Source organism: Venturia canescens, unplaced genomic scaffold, assembly GCF_019457755.1.
Source record: "Venturia canescens isolate UGA unplaced genomic scaffold, ASM1945775v1 PGA_scaffold_36__1_contigs__length_144663, whole genome shotgun sequence".
NCBI lineage: Eukaryota > Metazoa > Arthropoda > Insecta > Hymenoptera > Ichneumonidae > Venturia > Venturia canescens.
In genome coordinates, this window is record NW_025108602.1 from 110,001 (window position 1) to 117,500 (window position 7,500).

Here is a 7,500-nt window from a genome sequence, read left to right on the forward strand (position 1 = left end):
GAACGTCGTCGGGAGACGTAGCGAAACTCGTCACGTAGGGTCTAACGGGGAAACGAGAAATCCTCGGTCGGTGGACGCCCGGTGCGGGCGTCGCACGACCGACGAAAAAAAGTCAGCACAATTACAGAGTCTCTGGGCACAAAACCGCGATGCTTCGTCTACGTAGGCTATCGGGAGAAAGGCGAATTTGGGATCGTCCGAATATCTCGAAAGTTGCGTATCTTGTGAGTTTACTCGTCGCTCTTGACGCGTGTTGCGGTCGAACGGGTAAACGGCGGGCTTGGATGCTCGCTCGAATCTTGAGTCCAATCCCACCGGATCGTCCACGTGTGCGTAACATTTGGTTTAACGAAATTCCCACTGTCCCTATCTCCGACGACGAAGAACCATAATTTCCTTTAGATATCGTCAACGCAAGCATGAGCGAGCTACGTAAAATCTCTCGGTCGGTGGACGCCCGGTGCGGGCGTCGCACGACCGACGAAAAATTTCGCCCAATTTCAAGGTACCTGGGCACGTAGCTGCGCATTTTCCTCGACGCACGCCATCGAGGGAACGAACGTCGTCGGGAGACGTAGCGAAACTCGTCACGTAGGGTCTAACGGGGAAACGAGAAATCCTCGGTCGGTGTACGCCCGGTGCGGGCGTCGCACGACCGACGAAAAAAAGTCAGCACAATTACAGAGTCTCTGGGCACAAAACCGCGATGCTTCGTCTACGTAGGCTATCGGGAGAAAGGCGAATTTGGGATCGTCCGAATATCTCGAAAGTTGCGTATCTTGTGAGTTTACTCGTCGCTCTTGACGCGTGTTGCGGTCGAACGGGTAAACGGCGGGCTTGGATGCTCGCTCGAATCTTGAGTCCAATCCCACCGGATCGTCCACGTGTGCGTAACATTTGGTTTAACGAAATTCCCACTGTCCCTATCTCCGACGACGAAGAACCATAATTTCCTTTAGATATCGTCAACGCAAGCATGAGCGAGCTACGTAAAATCTCTCGGTCGGTGGACGCCCGGTGCGGGCGTCGCACGACCGACGAAATATTTCGCCCAATTTCAAGGTACCTGGGCACGTAGCTGCGCATTTTCCTCGACGCACGCCATCGAGGGAACGAACGTCGTCGGGAGACGTAGCGAAACTCGTCACGTAGGGTCTAACGGGGAAACGAGAAATCCTCGGTCGGTGGACGCCCGGTGCGGGCGTCGCACGACCGACGAAAAAAAGTCAGCACAATTACAGAGTCTCTGGGCACAAAACCGCGATGCTTCGTCTACGTAGGCTATCGGGAGAAAGGCGAATTTGGGATCGTCCGAATATCTCGAAAGTTGCGTATCTTGTGAGTTTACTCGTCGCTCTTGACGCGTGTTGCGGTCGAACGGGTAAACGGCGGGCTTGGATGCTCGCTCGAATCTTGAGTCCAATCCCACCGGATCGTCCACGTGTGCGTAACATTTGGTTTAACGAAATTCCCACTGTCCCTATCTCCGACGACGAAGAACCATAATTTCCTTTAGATATCGTCAACGCAAGCATGAGCGAGCTACGTAAAATCTCTCGGTCGGTGGACGCCCGGTGCGGGCGTCGCACGACCGACGAAATATTTCGCCCAATTTCAAGGTACCTGGGCACGTAGCTGCGCATTTTCCTCGACGCACGCCATCGAGGGAACGAACGTCGTCGGGAGACGTAGCGAAACTCGTCACGTAGGGTCTAACGGGGAAACGAGAAATCCTCGGTCGGTGGACGCCCGGTGCGGGCGTCGCACGACCGACGAAAAAAAGTCAGCACAATTACAGAGTCTCTGGGCACAAAACCGCGATGCTTCGTCTACGTAGGCTATCGGGAGAAAGGCGAATTTGGGATCGTCCGAATATCTCGAAAGTTGCGTATCTTGTGAGTTTACTCGTCGCTCTTGACGCGTGTTGCGGTCGAACGGGTAAACGGCGGGCTTGGATGCTCGCTCGAATCTTGAGTCCAATCCCACCGGATCGTCCACGTGTGCGTAACATTTGGTTTAACGAAATTCCCACTGTCCCTATCTCCGACGACGAAGAACCATAATTTCCTTTAGATATCGTCAACGCAAGCATGAGCGAGCTACGTAAAATCTCTCGGTCGGTGGACGCCCGGTGCGGGCGTCGCACGACCGACGAAAAATTTCGCCCAATTTCAAGGTACCTGGGCACGTAGCTGCGCATTTTCCTCGACGCACGCCATCGAGGGAACGAACGTCGTCGGGAGACGTAGCGAAACTCGTCACGTAGGGTCTAACGGGGAAACGAGAAATCCTCGGTCGGTGGACGCCCGGTGCGGGCGTCGCACGACCGACGAAAAAAAGTCAGCACAATTACAGAGTCTCTGGGCACAAAACCGCGATGCTTCGTCTACGTAGGCTATCGGGAGAAACGCGAATTTGGGATCGTCCGAATATCTCGAAAGTTGCGTATCTTGTGAGTTTACTCGTCGCTCTTGACGCGTGTTGCGGTCGAACGGGTAAACGGCGGGCTTGGATGCTCGCTCGAATCTTGAGTCCAATCCCACCGGATCGTCCACGTGTGCGTAACATTTGGTTTAACGAAATTCCCACTGTCCCTATCTCCGACGACGAAGAACCATAATTTCCTTTAGATATCGTCAACGCAAGCATGAGCGAGCTACGTAAAATCTCTCGGTCGGTGGACGCCCGGTGCGGGCGTCGCACGACCGACGAAATATTTCGCCCAATTTCAAGGTACCTGGGCACGTAGCTGCGCATTTTCCTCGACGCACGCCATCGAGGGAACGAACGTCGTCGGGAGACGTAGCGAAACTCGTCACGTAGGGTCTAACGGGGAAACGAGAAATCCTCGGTCGGTGGACGCCCGGTGCGGGCGTCGCACGACCGACGAAAAAAAGTCAGCACAATTACAGAGTCTCTGGGCACAAAACCGCGATGCTTCGTCTACGTAGGCTATCGGGAGAAAGGCGAATTTGGGATCGTCCGAATATCTCGAAAGTTGCGTATCTTGTGAGTTTACTCGTCGCTCTTGACGCGTGTTGCGGTCGAACGGGTAAACGGCGGGCTTGGATGCTCGCTCGAATCTTGAGTCCAATCCCACCGGATCGTCCACGTGTGCGTAACATTTGGTTTAACGAAATTCCCACTGTCCCTATCTCCGACGACGAAGAACCATAATTTCCTTTAGATATCGTCAACGCAAGCATGAGCGAGCTACGTAAAATCTCTCGGTCGGTGGACGCCCGGTGCGGGCGTCGCACGACCGACGAAATATTTCGCCCAATTTCAAGGTACCTGGGCACGTAGCTGCGCATTTTCCTCGACGCACGCCATCGAGGGAACGAACGTCGTCGGGAGACGTAGCGAAACTCGTCACGTAGGGTCTAACGGGGAAACGAGAAATCCTCGGTCGGTGGACGCCCGGTGCGGGCGTCGCACGACCGACGAAAAAAAGTCAGCACAATTACAGAGTCTCTGGGCACAAAACCGCGATGCTTCGTCTACGTAGGCTATCGGGAGAAAGGCGAATTTGGGATCGTCCGAATATCTCGAAAGTTGCGTATCTTGTGAGTTTACTCGTCGCTCTTGACGCGTGTTGCGGTCGAACGGGTAAACGGCGGGCTTGGATGCTCGCTCGAATCTTGAGTCCAATCCCACCGGATCGTCCACGTGTGCGTAACATTTGGTTTAACGAAATTCCCACTGTCCCTATCTCCGACGACGAAGAACCATAATTTCCTTTAGATATCGTCAACGCAAGCATGAGCGAGCTACGTAAAATCTCTCGGTCGGTGGACGCCCGGTGCGGGCGTCGCACGACCGACGAAAAATTTCGCCCAATTTCAAGGTACCTGGGCACGTAGCTGCGCATTTTCCTCGACGCACGCCATCGAGGGAACGAACGTCGTCGGGAGACGTAGCGAAACTCGTCACGTAGGGTCTAACGGGGAAACGAGAAATCCTCGGTCGGTGGACGCCCGGTGCGGGCGTCGCACGACCGACGAAAAAAAGTCAGCACAATTACAGAGTCTCTGGGCACAAAACCGCGATGCTTCGTCTACGTAGGCTATCGGGAGAAACGCGAATTTGGGATCGTCCGAATATCTCGAAAGTTGCGTATCTTGTGAGTTTACTCGTCGCTCTTGACGCGTGTTGCGGTCGAACGGGTAAACGGCGGGCTTGGATGCTCGCTCGAATCTTGAGTCCAATCCCACCGGATCGTCCACGTGTGCGTAACATTTGGTTTAACGAAATTCCCACTGTCCCTATCTCCGACGACGAAGAACCATAATTTCCTTTAGATATCGTCAACGCAAGCATGAGCGAGCTACGTAAAATCTCTCGGTCGGTGGACGCCCGGTGCGGGCGTCGCACGACCGACGAAATATTTCGCCCAATTTCAAGGTACCTGGGCACGTAGCTGCGCATTTTCCTCGACGCACGCCATCGAGGGAACGAACGTCGTCGGGAGACGTAGCGAAACTCGTCACGTAGGGTCTAACGGGGAAACGAGAAATCCTCGGTCGGTGGACGCCCGGTGCGGGCGTCGCACGACCGACGAAAAAAAGTCAGCACAATTACAGAGTCTCTGGGCACAAAACCGCGATGCTTCGTCTACGTAGGCTATCGGGAGAAAGGCGAATTTGGGATCGTCCGAATATCTCGAAAGTTGCGTATCTTGTGAGTTTACTCGTCGCTCTTGACGCGTGTTGCGGTCGAACGGGTAAACGGCGGGCTTGGATGCTCGCTCGAATCTTGAGTCCAATCCCACCGGATCGTCCACGTGTGCGTAACATTTGGATTAACGAAATTCCCACTGTCCCTATCTCCTAACGGGTGGGTGGTGTAGACCACATGGCACTCACCCTTAAAGCTCGCGGGGTCGTCTACGACCTTTGCGAACAGTGTCGGGTCAGCTGCAAAGCAAAGTAGCGGGCTCGCGTTCATTCGTCGATATGTGGGAGGGGGTTAGCGCTGAGCGCCCTCGACCGTGACTCGTCCGATGCATAGCATCATGGTCGTGGAGGGAGCTCCACCAACACGAGTAGACTTGTCTATCCTCACGAAAGTGAGGTGAAGGTGTGCGGAGGTCCTGTTCAGCTCGATAGGTGTGTCTGCCCGTCCCTACTCTGAGCTGCAGGATCTGTCGGTGAACGGTTTGTTGATAAGCGGGTTTCGCAGGGGAGGATCCAGGCGTCTTCGTGACCCGGTCCTTTCGGGCTTGGCGCTCCCGCGCACCCGAGCTGGCGTTGCCACCGCCTGGCTGGCTAGGAGCCTAAAGTGGAAGTAGGTCATGCTATGGCCTGCGAGTGTCTGACCAATGACATGCAAGATTGGGACCATGGGGACCGGGAAGCCCCTTCGGCGACTTCGGTCGTCGTTGCCCGGTCAGATGGGTTTGGCCTCGTGGGGGCAGTTGGTAGCGAGCGTGTGAGTTGCGCTAAAAATCAGCTCGGGAGCGGTCCCTCCTTAGGCCGTAGGGAGGTCCTAGAAAGTACTCCCCGCCTTACCAAGGCGTCTGCTCGGGCTAGCCCCCGTAAGGAAAATTGGGAGCCACGTGTGGCGCGCTGATACGGCGTATCCGGACCCCTCGCACTTGGGTGCCGTGTCGTAAGCCGACAGGCGGAGACGGCACGTTAAATACAACAGGTAGACGTATGTCCCTATCTCCTACGACGAAGAACCATAATTTCCTTTAGATATCGTCAACGCAAGCATGAGCGAGCTACGTAAAATCTCTCGGTCGGTGGACGCCCGGTGCGGGCGTCGCACGACCGACGAAAAATTTCGCCCAATTTCAAGGTACCTGGGCACGTAGCTGCGCATTTTCCTCGACGCACGCCATCGAGGGAACGAACGTCGTCGGGAGACGTAGCGAAACTCGTCACGTAGGGTCTAACGGGGAAACGAGAAATCCTCGGTCGGTGGACGCCCCGTGCGGGCGTCGCACGACCGACGAAAAAAAGTCAGCACAATTACAGAGTCTCTGGGCACAAAACCGCGATGCTTCGTCTACGTAGGCTATCGGGAGAAAGGCGAATTTGGGATCGTCCGAATATCTCGAAAGTTGCGTATCTTGTGAGTTTACTCGTCGCTCTTGACGCGTGTTGCGGTCGAACGGGTAAACGGCGGGCTTGGATGCTCGCTCGAATCTTGAGTCCAATCCCACCGGATCGTCCACGTGTGCGTAACATTTGGATTAACGAAATTCCCACTGTCCCTATCTCCGACGACGAAGAACCATAATTTCCTTTAGATATCGTCAACGCAAGCATGAGCGAGCTACGTAAAATCTCTCGGTCGGTGGACGCCCGGTGCGGGCGTCGCACGACCGACGAAATATTTCGCCCAATTTCAAGGTACCTGGGCACGTAGCTGCGCATTTTCCTCGACGCACGCCATCGAGGGAACGTACGTCGTCGGGAGACGTAGCGAAACTCGTCTCGTAGGGTCTAACGGGGAAACGAGAAATCCTCGGTCGGTGGACGCCCCGTGCGGGCGTCGCACGACCGACGAAAAAATGTTTCATTTTCTCAGAATATTATCTTCGATAACTCCAACAGCTCTGCTAATGTATATTTTTGTACCCATTCGTCGTGCTTCGTCAAACGCGGACAGAAGCGAGCATAATCATTACAAATCTATTTATATCTGTCTTCCCCATGTATATTGATTTCAAGTTCTTCATTTCGATATTGTTGAATTATTATATTGTTCATATTGACAAAACGTAGATTAAAAATTGTCAAACTGTCCGAAGAACTTTGTTAACTCATCCTCCCTGCTCGTCAAGAGTGGAGCTTCGAGTTTTTCCCCCTTTACCGCCATGCTTAAGACCGCTCGGCTGCAGGCCAAGTTACGGCGCCCTCGTACTAGTATCAGAGAGTAAAAGGTCGTCGTCGTCGTCGTCGACGACGACGAGTACAAAGTCAATGAGTTTTGTACTATGGGTATGTTTTCGTAAACATTTCTCCATGCCTTATACTGGATGCTATTAAATTTTTTTGTTTTCTCTCGTTCGGAGTGAAAAATATTTCGAAAAATTCGCCCAACGCAGCATGACCACGGGTCGGTGTCTATGACCGAATGGCCCTTTACGTGGTCGACGCCATAGGCGGTTTTAAACGAAAAATACGCGTTCTTCGTGAACGCAAATTTTACCGAGCATCGACTCACCCGTTACCGGGCGAGAACACACAACGAGAAACGTATGTTTCATACGATAGTGTCTCTGACGGGGGAAACAAAGTTTTTTCCGAGGCACTTCGAGTCGCTTTGTGAATGAATATTCCTAGCGTCGAGTATCTAAAAGTTGAGAGTGTTTGAAACGTAGCCGAATGCGGGTTAGCATTTTCATGATTGATTTTGTAATCCGTGGAAACTCTCTTATACGAGCGGGTTTCCGAAATAACAATACGGAAAGACAAGAGTGTTTGTCTTAAGAAAAGTAAAAGGGTCGTGATTCGCTGTTAATGCGGCGGATCGCACTCTACGAGAGCT